Source organism: Triticum aestivum, chromosome 5B, assembly GCF_018294505.1.
Source record: "Triticum aestivum cultivar Chinese Spring chromosome 5B, IWGSC CS RefSeq v2.1, whole genome shotgun sequence".
Taxonomy (NCBI): domain Eukaryota; kingdom Viridiplantae; phylum Streptophyta; class Magnoliopsida; order Poales; family Poaceae; genus Triticum; species Triticum aestivum.
In genome coordinates this window covers 78535381-78548997 of record NC_057807.1, presented here as the reverse complement: position 1 = coordinate 78548997, position 13617 = coordinate 78535381, and positions in this window count along the sequence as shown.

The window sequence follows — 13617 nt, the reverse complement described above, 5'->3', positions numbered from 1 at the left end:
ATTAACGGACGGGGGGTTTGCGGCCGTTAGTTAGTCTGCTCTTTGCCGTCCGCCGTCCTTTGCCGTCCGTCGTTCTTTGCCGTCCGCCTTTGTCTCCCTTTGCCGTCTGCTAGCAGACGGCAAAGAGGTGGGGTGTTAAGTTTTCCCCAAACGGGCGGGGGGTGGGGGCCACCTCTCTCTTTTTCGTCAGCCAGCTGACGGCAAAGATTCTTTGCCGTCAGCTAGCTGACGGCAAAGAGCCAGCAGATGGCAAAGGCCTCTTTTGACGTCTGCCCTTTCTTTGCCGTCTGCTTTTCGGTAGCTGATGGCAAAGAGCTTCTTTGCCGTCCGCTAGCAGACGACAAAGAGCTGGCAGATGGCAAAGTAGCTAATTCCAGTAGTGAGACTCAGATGCGAGTGACGTAGCGGTAGGGGCGGTTCGGAGTGGAGTTGACCCGGAGCAGAGGAACGAATCCCGGCTTGAACAACAAAGACCGGCGACTTAGCGCAGGGCCATAGAGGCCGTGGTGAGGCAAGGCGGCCTGACAGTGCCAGCGGAGGCATCTTGGTGACTCACGGCGAGTTCGCGGCGGTGACTCGATGGCAATTGCAGGGCCGGCCTGACGCTGGCGGCTCTCGGCGCCTCCGTGGCAAAAGGGGCAAGGTACAACGGGTTGAGGCTCTGGCCATAGAGACGGCGGAGGCCAGCACATGCGGCTCAGGATGGTGACTCGACGGAGTCCGACTCAGCGTGAGGATGCGGGGTGGCGTGAGAACATAGGGGCAGCAGCCTGGGTCAACACGCGGTGGCGGGTTGATTTAGAGGCCGTGGCAGCACGGCCGCGGCCAGCGGTGAAGGCGGCTTGGAGGTGGCCGGCCATGGCCGCAGCGGCGCCTTGACATGAAGGCCGGTGCAAGGGTGAGTCAGAGGCAAGGAAATGGAGATGGCATCCCGGAATTGCGGTGCAGCGATTTGGATCAAAAACGGACCACAACACCGACATCCACTGTAGTGGAAGCGGCTCAGTCTCATGGAAATAGCACGGCAGCTCGTGGCGCGGCAGCTCACCGCAAGGGTGAGACGACAGTGGAAGCACGAGGCGACGGCGACTTTTGACCGCCCCGGCGCAACAGTGAAGACGTGCGCCGCGAGGGAGGTTTTGAAGCGGCTCAGAAGTGGAAGGTGAGGCGGGCCCACGGGATTCAATGGCAGAGCGAGGCGGATCACCATGACAGAGCCGGCTCACCGACGGCGGAGGCGAGGCGGCGTGGTTGCGATTTAGGCTCCCAACAGGATGACTCACCATTAGCGGCAGCTCAAAACGGCTAGTTGGCGGGAGGCGCCTTTAAGGCATCCAGGCGAGACCTTGGAGGCGTGTCAATGAGCAGAGGCCAGGTCAGTGGCTTGGAAACGGTGCCGCAATGACCGCAGCGGCAACACCAGCAAGGTGAGACCTAGAATCAGCAACTGCGTCGGCCACGACGGCGCAAGGCGGTAGCGAAACCCACAGGGTGAAGAAACGGCCATGGCGGCTTATGGCAGTGGAAGACGGCAGAGCTGGCCACTGATTCGGCGGTTTGACGGCGGCCATGTGCGGATGAGCCGATGCTGCAAAAACGAGGCGATTTGACACAGAGCAGCAGTGGTGGGTCACATCGGCGAAGACAGGAGGCGCTCGAGGCGAGGCCGTGCCACCGTGGGCGTCGAGGAGACCCCCGCCGAGGAGAGGTGCCGCGGCAAGCCGGCTCGAAATGTGGCAACAAAGAGAGACGGAGGCGGCCCGCGGTGGTAGAGGTGACCCGCGTTGGCTCCAAGGTGCAGTGCTGGCTGCCGGGGCGAGGGGTGGTGACTCGCCCGCAGTGGAGACCCGGCGGCTCGAAGCAGAGAGGGATCTAAAGACTCAGCGGGGACTCACGATTGGCAACGGGCACCGCTTGAAACCGGGGTAAAACCGGCCTGACACCGCTACGGCTGAGGGTACGAGATGGCCGCGATCGCTGGCTCACAGAGGCGGGTCAACCTGTAGTGGGAGAGCTAGGGCAGCTTGGTGGCGACTTTAAAGGATAGCGGAGGTAGAGCGGCGACTCACTATAGAGGCGGGGTTCGCCCGGGTGGCTCGCGGTGGTTCGGGTAGAGGTGACTCAGCAGAACCGGTCCTGAATTGGCCGTGGAAGTCATGGCGGAGTAACGGCAGCGGGTCAATGCTCAATACCATACCAACGCGAGTGGACCGTGGTAGCGGCATAGGCAGCGACGCCGGCCGACTCATGGTCAGGCGGCGGCTCGGAGGCAAGGCGGCTGACGCGGGAGGGCCGACCCAGGCATGACAGAGGTGGAGCAGTGACTCGGAGTAGCACAAGGCTGCAACAACATCAAGCTGAGACCGTGGGATGGCTTGGAAGTATGCAGCAGTGGCGGCAACTTGCCAGCGCAGGCGAGGGCCATGGAAATGGCAAGACAGGGTGCACCATGGTGAGTTGACGGGGCCGCGTCTTGTGGCAGACGGAGAAGCGAGGCCAGCTCGGTACCTAGGCGGAGTCGGGAGCAACTCAGGTCCGCGTTGGTAGCGGCTCGTCGAAGGAAACTGAGACACAGACGAACGCAAAGGAAGGTGGCTCGCGCAGTAATGCGGCTCGAAGGCCAGCTCGAGGCGCGCTCTGTTTGCCGCTGCAGCGGTGGATTCGGGCCGCTCCAGAACGCGGCCACAACAGCAGAGATGACACGGCGACTGATATAGGAAATCCCGCCCACTTGTTAGCTCTTTGCTACTCATATTTCTATCTTCCTCAATCCATGCGTAAGTCAAACTTGTAGTGCTAGTCGCTCAATGAATCAGAGAATAAGAGCGATCCACTAGCACTCAACAGTACTAATCTTCACTACGTACTAATGAAAGTACTTTTGGTGTTGCTTTGTCCTCCAAGCCCAGAGTAGCAGGAGCAATAGTTGATTTCCTCGGGACTCATAACCGAGGGGGTCAGGTGGAGGCGTGCTGAGGCCGTAGCTTCGCGGCGGCTCAAAGGTGATTTTCAAAAGGGGCTGGCCACTTGCGACATGAACAGGACAGTTTGAAAGCTCAATCCTGGTCAAGAACAGCGGCGATGAATTTTCTCGAGGTCAACCCGGAGACCAGGCGGCTTGACAAAAAACCATAGCAACAAATCCGGGTTAAAACCAGCAGCTTAACTTATAGTAAGAGCACTGGCTCCCTCGTGGTTTCAGAATCCGTCGGCTTCAAGCGATTTGAAATCCATTGAACAAATCACAAGATGGCAGCAGCTAACCGACCGTAACCCTAATTTGAATTTTTTTAAACCTTACCAACCGTAAGTCTGAACTGATGAATCCAAAGCTTGATGCAAGTCCTTTCAAGCCGGTTCTCTTATCCGGAAAATTGCGAACTCCTCGATCCCTGAGAGAGATCCCTCCAAGAACTCAACACCACCGTGCGCAGGCCCCACGGTGGGCGCCAACTGTCGTGAAATTGTCACAACAGATGTCCTAGTGTGAGGACTTAGTCGTGAGGCCAACACATCTATGTAGTAGCTTGAGAGGGGTTGATCGGATCGAGAGACGCGAGGTGGATCAACACACAAGACAAGGATTTAGACAGCTTCGGGCCCCGGGAAACATCATCCGGTAATAACCCTACATGCTGTTTGTGGCTAGGTCTCATTATACTCATGAGAGGAGTCGCCATAAGCCGGCTCTCCTAGTTATGTCTAATCTTAGAGATTGTTTCCCCCCTTCTTGGGGTGCCCTGCCCCTCCTTATATAAGCTGAAGGGGCGGGTAACATGTAGAGTCCAACTCACACTTAAGACTTAACCTTATTTTGACGTCTTACCATGGGCTTCTCATCATGTGCTTCTTAACGTCTTGGGCTTCTTACAATCCGGCTTACAATCTGACTTACGGTCTGGCTTACAATATGACTTACCATCTGGCTTACTATCTGGCTTAACATCTGCCGGCTTAACTGCCCGGCTTATATGACTGTATCTGCCGGGTTATATGATTGTGTTTGCCGGGTTACATGACTGTGTTTGCGGGATTACATGACTGTGTCTGCCGGCTTACAATGATTAACTGTTCCCACCGGCTTATAGTCTGCTGGGTCATCAATGAAACATCAAGTCCCAGCCGGGTCATATCTCCGGCCAGGTCATACCGCGGGGTATATCCCTAACAGAGCCTAGTTGGGACGATCGGGGACCTAGTAGTTGGGTTATCTTCTTTTCTTTTTGCTTCGTCTTTAGTCGGACTACGTGTCTGCTTTGAATGATGTTTGAATTATATGTTCATTGTGTGAAGTGGCGATTGTAAGCCAACTCTTTATCCCATTCTTGTTCATTACATGGGATTGTGTGAAGATGACCCTTCTTGCAACAAAACCACCATGCGGTTATGCCTCTAAGTCATGCCTCGACACGTGGGAGATATAGCCGCATCGTGGTTGTTACAATCATCTACACATTTGTAATCATAAGCTGCATTTTTCATTTGTGCGCATAAGTTTTATATCATCTTGGAGTATACTTTGGGTACTAATATTATGTTATATGCTCAGTGAAGAGTTCACCCATTTATAGCCTATCAATGCTGCTGGATTCTGTCAAGATCATATATATAAAAATGTTTAGTTTTGATCTGACATAATTATTGGCTTGCTGTGATGCTTTCGATCTCTGGAAAATTTATAAATAGAGGTGATGATTTCATGCACATTTAAAGCCCGTCTATATTGTACTAGAATTAACTGTTCAGCTGTCGTTCTTTCGACATACTCTTTTTTCAAATCTTAATTGTTTTCAATCTTCATGTCTACTTAGGCACAACCACATGGAGCAAAACATATAACCAATCGGTGGGGTAATAAGCACCAGGATTTTCTCTGTTCTCATGACATTCGTTTAAGGACAATAACGATGGAAGGATATGCATCCAACCAGGCAAACAGAAGCTTTGTCACATTCTTTCTGTTGAATGCAAGGTTACTATTGTCCATGAGGCTTAATTTTTACCGCAAGAGATTTCTCACGGGCGGACACGTTGAACAGCAAAAGAAGTTTCAGGTGGACAAAAGGGCTTCTAAACGTGCTCGGTTTCTATTTACAACAAGTTGTAGTCATCCTGAAATAATTTTTTTTGCACAGGATGTTGATTTTATGGATCAGGCCGATCCATTTTTTGTGACTGCAAAAAAGAGTGGTTGGGTTAGATGTTACTGCCATGTTCAATCTGGGTTTTGTCTAAAAATTTGATGAACAATAAATCCTTGGGCTTTTTGTACCATTTTTATGCTTGAGTTGCATGTTGTTGCCCTCGTACTCCCCTCGACCTGCCACTACACTGTCGCATCTTCCACGGCTGTTGTTCATTCCCGTCCAAGGCCTCGCCGTCGTTCTCCACCTTGGTTCACTCGCTGTGCCCGCCGCCGTTTCGCATTGTCAACATGGTCAACAACCAAGAGGAATCAGGAGATGACTGTACGTGGAGAGGCTGACAGTAGGGACCCACCAGGGTCATTGGATTTCGCAAGTAGGTGCCTCGTTATTACAAGCCAAAAAAATACTTCCTCCCAATTGTTTGACAACTAGGTCCCAGGCCATTGTCAATGTAGTCAATAAACGGGAAAATTACACAACGAGTGGATAACACTAGGGACCCAGCAGCTCGCCCAGTTTTTTTAGTTTCAGAGACGGAGCTCAGCTGCGTGCTGAGCGGGGGCTGTGCCCGTCTAGCCCACGCTTACGCCTTTATTGAAGCACATAACGAGCCCAGTTGATATATTTTTTCTTTCTGAAAATGGCTAGCCTAGTTCTTTTTTTGGAGAATACCAAAACCGAGGCCTACTTGCTTTTCTTAGCCCTGCTGGGCTGCAAATCTTTCAAGACGAGGAGGGATGTAAGTAGTAAGAAATGGGCTTCCCAAGAAAATGGGCTATAAGTTGTAAGAAATGGGCTCTAAATTTTTAAACCAAAGCCAACCGTCAATTGCATTAAAATATCATTTTTTTCAGGATTTCTCTACTCTCTACTCTTATAAAAACCAAAGCCAACTGGCAACTAGATTAAAATATCATGTTTTCTCCCACAAGATGAACTACTCATACAAATGCATCTTCATGTTCCGTGCAACGAATGGGCATCTTGCTAGTTAAGATTCTAAATTTCATTCATTTTTTGTGGAGAATTGTTTTTTGAATTTTATTTTGATATCATTTTTTAAAAATTATTTTTAATGTGCCTCGAAATTTCATGATTAAAAGAGTTCGGACCCCACCGTAATATGCAAAATTTGTTGAATTTTTTAGCAGTGCCCAGAATATATGGTGTGTAATGCTAATAAAAAGAATATGGGCTTCAAATATCCTTAAGAATTAGCAAATGTGTTGTAAATTGTTGAAAATAATGGCTAATGGGCTGTATGCTGTTTTCCACAGATTTGGAGGCTGACTTCTAGGCCTACTAGGTTGACAACGACGCTGTCCTAATTTTTTTTGACGCATACGCATGGCTTTGTCGACTTAGTCAACACAGAGCAGTGACTGTTGGATGTCCATCCAACGGCCACCGTGCTTATTCAATCTCTGATCTTCCTGCTCCAGCCGCCCAAGCTAGTGCCGGCGGGACTGCTTGCTCCCTCCTCCCGTGGCTGGCTGTGCTGCCGCCAGGCCATCCCTCTAACCACCCACACATCCTGTTATTTTCTGGCGGCATCAGCCTCACCCCGCAGCCGACCAGTTAGCGCTCATACTCCCCTTAGCATGGGCATCCGTTGCGGTGGTTTCGCCGGCTCCGGGTGGTTCCCTTCCTGGGCCTCGCCCTTGTCCATCGCGTTTGTGCTCTCGGCGCGGCGAGGTCAACATGGTCAACAAACACTAGCCATCAGAAGAGGCTGACAATAGGGGCCCACACAAGGAAATGCCTCCTTATTACGCGCAAAATAATGATTCCTCGACCTGATAGCTGGGACCCACCGGAAGGGCCTCTGTATTTCGGGAAAAAAATCTTCCCCCCGCTATCAGCTCGGACCCACTGGAAGTGCCTCCTTATTACGCACGAAAAAATGAATACTCCCCCTACTAGTTGGGACCCACCTTGGTGGGAGGTTGACTTGTGGGCCTACTAAGTTGACGGGGATAGAGGACTTTGTCAACTTAGTGAATATGAACAATTCTAGCTCCAGTGACCGTACGATGTCCATCCAACAGCTGTAGTGCTTCTTCAACCTCTGGTCTTCTTGCTCCAGCCACCAAAAGCAGCGCCGGTCGTGCCGCATGCTCCTGCCTCCCGTGGCCGGCTGTGCTACCGCGGAAGCCTCACAGCCCCCTACTATTCCCACCGCTAGCCAGGCCCTACGGCGACGGCAGCCTCACACTGCAGCCGAACCAGTGAACCATCGTACTCCTCTTCGCGCGTGCTTCCACTGTCGCGTCTTCCCCGGCTCCGCGTCATCCCCTTCCTAGGCCTCGCCGTCGTCCATCACCCTCGTGCTCTCGGCGCGACATGGTTAACCTGGTCAAGGAACGACTTCCATCGGAAGAGTACTGTACGTGGAGAGGCTGACAGCTGGGTCCACGGCGGCCGCAAAGAAGTGCCTCCTTATTATGCGTAAAATAATCATTCCTCCACCTGACAGCAACGACCCACCGGACGGGCCACCGTATTTCACGAAAAAACGTTTCCCCCTGACTGCTGGGACCCACCAGCTACATCTTCACATGCAAGGAAGCGTGTCCATATTACGGGAAAAAAAAACAATTCTCCCCCTGACTGCTGGGACCCACCAGCTACATCTTCGCACGCTAGGAAGTGCCTGACAGTCGGGACCCACCCGGTCGAAGCGTACGTAGCATTGTCATTCTGGTCGCAAACGTGTACGTACATACTGGTCGATGTAGAGACGTGCACGTGTCGTAGTAGAGGCGCGCACGTAGCATGTACACGTACGTACAGCGGCCAATGTGCAAGAAAGAAAATACGACCACGTACGTACATACGGGTAGGGTCTCGAACGCCTACTCGCGCATACGTATGGCCAGGGGTCGTGTACATGGCTGGGTCGGAACGGAGAAACTGCATCGTCGTCGTATTCATGGTGAGCCAACCGGCTGGGTCGGAATGGAATGTGTCATCGTGTTCATCGGGAGGGCTTGGACGGAACAGCCGATGGAAACGAGGCCTGGCGTACCGCAAAACGGAGGAAACAACCTTGTGTTCAACCGGCCATGGTCGAAACGGGATCTTGTTCATCGGGAGGGGTCTGGCATACCGCAAAACGGAGGAAACGGACTTCCGTTGGACCTCCTACGGTCGAAACAGGGTCCTGCTGATCGGGAGGTGTGTGGCGTACCGCAAAACGGAGGAAACGGACTTGTGTTGGAGCGCTATGGTCGAAACGGGGGTCCTGTTCATCGGGAGGGGTGTTGCGTACCGCAAAACGGGACTCCATGGGATACTATTCATCTCCACCGCTGACCTCCTCCAGCCTCCACGGGCTACTGTTCATCCACCGTCGACCTCCTCCAGCCTCCACCTGCGACTGTTCATCCACGGGCTCCTGTTCATCCAGCCTCCACCGTGCGCTAGTCCACCGGCTACTGTTCAACCAGCCCTCTCCACGGGCTCCGGTTCAACCACCCCTCCACGGGGCTACTGTTCATCCAGCCCTCCACCGGCTATTGTTCAACCAGCCCTCCATGGGGTCGTCCTGTTCATCCAGCCCTCCATAGGGTCCTATTCATCCAGCCCCAACCGGATTGAACGGGGTCCTGTTCATCTAGAGGCAACACCATGGGGTCCTATTGATCCACCCCCACCGAGAACTGTTCATCCAGAGGCAGCATCGATCGGCTTCAATTAGCATTAGTAGTGAAGGAATCACTCGGCTTCAGTAACGTAGCTAGTGCAATCGCTCGGGTTCACTTAGAGCCCAACGCCTCGCTCGGGTTCAGTTAGAGCCCAACGGCTCGCACCCACGCGCGTATGGTACGAGATAAAGGCGCATCGCTCGGCCCCAGACCACCCACTGTAACCAGGAACTCCCCAATATTTTCCTCGCCGTCGCTTCTAGCACGGTTTTTTCCGTCATGGACAACCCAAGGAATGTCATGTAACTGCGTCTCCGGCCCGCCCAGGATGAAAATCCCATTTTCTGTCATGATTTTTTGTCATAGAAATAGGAGCCCAACACATATATGATGATACCGAGTTTTGTCACAGTTATCATCATAGAAGTGTCATAAGTATGACAGAAAAAAAATTGTTCGGCCCAAAATGTCATGGATGTGTCTTTTTTTTGTAGTGATGATAGCTACATTGGTTGTTTGAAGAAACATCACTGTAACTTTGGCATGCACAACTGAAAAGGCTTATTTAGATAGAAAAAAAATGTGATATGTGAGTGTCCAATCTTTATAGCATTGAATCGATATTGTACCTTCGGCCACGATATGAAGAAGATATTGATTTATGTTCAAGCGATGCACGTCCACGATCGCTAGATAGTGATACATGAATGAATTGTGCAATCTCTCTCACACGCATACATATCTCATTTCCCTGTGGGCATCGGAATCACACACGCGCACTTCATGTATTTCTCTCCCTCCGTCAAGGTTAGAATTCATCTTTCTACCCCATCCTACAAGTCTCTCACACAGAAACACACATGCTCTCTCTGTCGGACACGCCCACCCCTTTAATTCGGCCCACCCACAACCACTAATGTCTCAAAGTATAATTATGTCTCTCACAAATATGCCTAAGGTTAACTCGAGTTCCGGAAGCATATGAATACGTACAATGGGATTCCAGCAGAGCACCTTTTGTTTTGAGATTTCGCTCTCTCTCTCTCTCTCTCTCTCTCACACACACACACACACACACACACACACACACCCACGCATGCACGCACACGCGCGCGCGTACACATTGTTTCTCACTTCAATTTTCTGGGACTTGCATGGCCATCATTTGTTTATCTTCGTGATGCTTTAAGTATGACTCGCACACATGCTGTCTACCGAACCCTTAATATAGTTAGATATGTGTCACACAAACTCCTTCTCCCTACTAGCAAGATGCCCATGCGTTGCACGGAACATCTAGATGCATTTGTATGAGTAGTTTATCTTGTGGGAGAAAAGAATGAACAAGGGAGTGCCTTAACACCATCATCACCAACTCTATTTTTTATGAGAGTAGAGATATGTAAGTTTCACTGCCCCCCCCACACACCCACACACCCACACACACACACTTACCAACACCGAAGGAGTAGGGTGACACCTCGATCTTGATAGAAATCTATCAACAAGCTTCTCTCTCAAACACACACACACAAACACACACACACACTACCCGACACCGAAGGAGTAGGGTGGCACCGCAATCTTGATAGTAATCTATCTACTCCTCTTTCAAACACACACATATACACACACACTCGCTAGTTGTGCCTCTATGCCTACCGCGCACACTCTTGATACGTCTTTCTGTACCTCCCCCTCCCCCCACCCCAACAATGACAACAGAAGGGTGACAACTCGACCTGATCGTAATCTGTCAATTGGTTTCTCTCTCAAACACTGTGTCTCTGTGCCTCGCTCAGTAGCCCCCTCGATATGTAGACTTCTCGCGTGTGCACAACTGTAGTGACGATGACGCTGAACCCAGTGTGCCTCGTTTTTACCGGCTTCATGTGATAGTTTTCACTCTGTTTTCTGCTAATTTACAAGGCAACCTTATATTTGTTATTACTTGTGAATCTGAAATCATTCGGGGCAGACATGAAATATATCACTTCAACCCAATTATCGCAGTAACTATTTTAAAAGAAACTAGCTAGATGCCCCACTACTAGGGAAAAGCCTAGCAGCAGTGCGGGTTTTAGGCCTATCAGTAGCGCGGGATGGAGCGCTACTAGTACGGTGCTACAGCTATAGTTCAGCAGTAGCGTGCGTCAACCCACACTACTACTATATCGACTTAGTAGTAGCACTTTCCTCGAGGAGCGCTACTGGTAATTAGTAGTAGCGCTTCTCCCTTCCCGCGCTACTACTATTATTTCGTATTTTATTTCTTTTTTATTTCATGTTGTATTCATACACCTTTACACAAGTTTTCATACAACAAGAATTTAGAGATTGTTTTTACATCATAATGAGTTATTACATCACGGGGTGAAAGAACCGTGGACTAGTTTCAAGTGGATGTCCATCCACTTAAAACTAATCCGCGATTCTTTCACCCAATGATATAATAAATATCATCATCATCATCATATCATTAACAACTTATCATCATAATACATCATTGTCATATAACACCTCCTCAAGATCATCGTTTTCATCAATGAGACATCACATAGCAAATTGGTCACTAGTCGTAATCACAAGTACTCCTCGTCATCAACTCTAACACATTGTACCACATAATAAACATATTGTATCTCATAGGACCTACTACATTCTCTTAGGACCTACTATATTCTCCAAGGTAAAATTGCAAAAAACAAGATAGCCCCTGACTCTCCATTATGGAGAATGGAGATTATCCTGTCTCCAATTCTTGCCTTTCGCTTAATGTTACTTCCAAGAACCTCCTTACTAATGTCCAAACATTTTTTCCATTCTTTGATTAGCATGTGTTCACCAGTTTTAGAAATCCGATATGCACATGTGAGATCCGTAGGTTGACCTGGCTGTATGTTCAGAACTGCAAGGTGACCATTCTGATACATCAGATGAGGCACACAATCCATCAGGATTTTCTGTTGAAAAACATAGTAATAACTTTGTACTTAGCAATGATGTACTAGCTAGTTTTAGAAGTATGCAAAAGATGCACAGATGTCGTAATAGTAAAAAATCTTACCAGGGTATCTCCATAGAAGTTACCGTGGTTCAACACATGCACTAGTGGCACATATTCACCATAATTTGGAGGAGTTCGATAATGGGTATTGTAATTGTCAAGATAAGTACAAAATGCAATCAGATGACTTTTCTCCTTATAAGTTAATTCAGAGCCATCAATGTAGTGGGTTTTGTCTACCATCTTCTGCACATTCTTTGAAGAATCAAAATAAGCTGTCAATGGAAATAAGCTATCAACTATTTTGAAATAAACAATATAAATTAGTTAATAACTATGTTTGAGAAACTCACATTGCGGTAGAATCGAAAGCGTATCAACAAGGACCCAAATGTCCATATTGTCTTGCTCGATGTCAGGATCACCAAGATCCATGGTGAAAATCATACCCTCATAAAAACCATACATTTTGCAAAGTGCTTCCCAATTTTGGAAACCAAAATGGATTATGCTCTGAGAATTGTACATATTTACTTCGAAATCCATATCATGAAGGGTCCTTAGGTGTATTTTCTTTGCTTCAAAATTTTCATGATCTTCCAAAACCCATCCTCTCCAAGACATAGCTTCTTGCATGGCATGGGATAAGCTAGTCGAATTGTAAAAGATGAAAATTAGACGTTGAGATAGTTGAAGTCATGCTTAATTACGAAAAAACACTTGTCGTCGTTGCGTACCGTTTCAACATCGAAGGTCTCCTCGAGCTTAATGCTGAAGCGCCGATGTTCGCCAGCTGAAGGAACCTGTCGCACAGACCTTGATCGTCGTGGCACCAGCTGCACTCCCCCGGGAGACTTTCGTCATCCGAGTACGACATTTCCTACGTTCATACTTCAAAGATTAAACTTGTACAATTAAATATATATACTAAAAAACCTAAATTAGATCATTATTTTTCGAGAAAATATAGGCCACTCGATATTTCCTGCATATTCTAGCACAAGCCATGCTAGAATTCACGGAAAAATCTGGCATGACCTTTGGTAAATAAGGACATATCAAGCGCCAGAAATTTGCCGGAATGGAAATTAATCGACACTCCGGCAAAACATAGGCCACTCGGAGGTGTAACCTGAACATGTGACCGGCCACTTGGGCAACCACATATCCTATTTGAGCAACACACGATATACATGGAGATTTGGCTGGTCTCACCTCGAGGTCGGAGGGGGTCGGTGACGGGGACGATGGCGGGGATGATGGAGGGGCTCCTTGATTTCTGCAAAAGCAAAAACCCTATAAGATATCACTAATACATCCCGATTAATTGCTTAAACTAAAAAATAACAACAAATATGACATGTTCAACTAGTTCTATTAATTCAACTAGTTCTTACTAAATATAAACTTACTATAAATAGAAAAAAACTAGTTCTTTCTAAAAATAAAGTACTTCAACTAGTTATATTAATTATCTTACTAAAAATACATTAGTTCTATTAATTCAACTAGTTCAAGTAGTTTATTAATTTACTTACTAAACTAGTTCAACTAAAACTAAACTAGCTCAACTAGTTTATTAATTTACTTACTAATTATTTGAAACACTTACTAAAAACAGTAAAAAAACTACATTATACAATAGTAACAAACATCTATTATTAACCATACCGCCCTAGTTAACTTGTACCATCACTAGTACTAATTAACATCTACTACTACTAAAAATCATTATCTATGAACCCTAAATTAACATCTACTACTACTAAAAAACATCTAGTACTAACTAAGAAGAGCGAAAGAGGGTGGGGGAGGG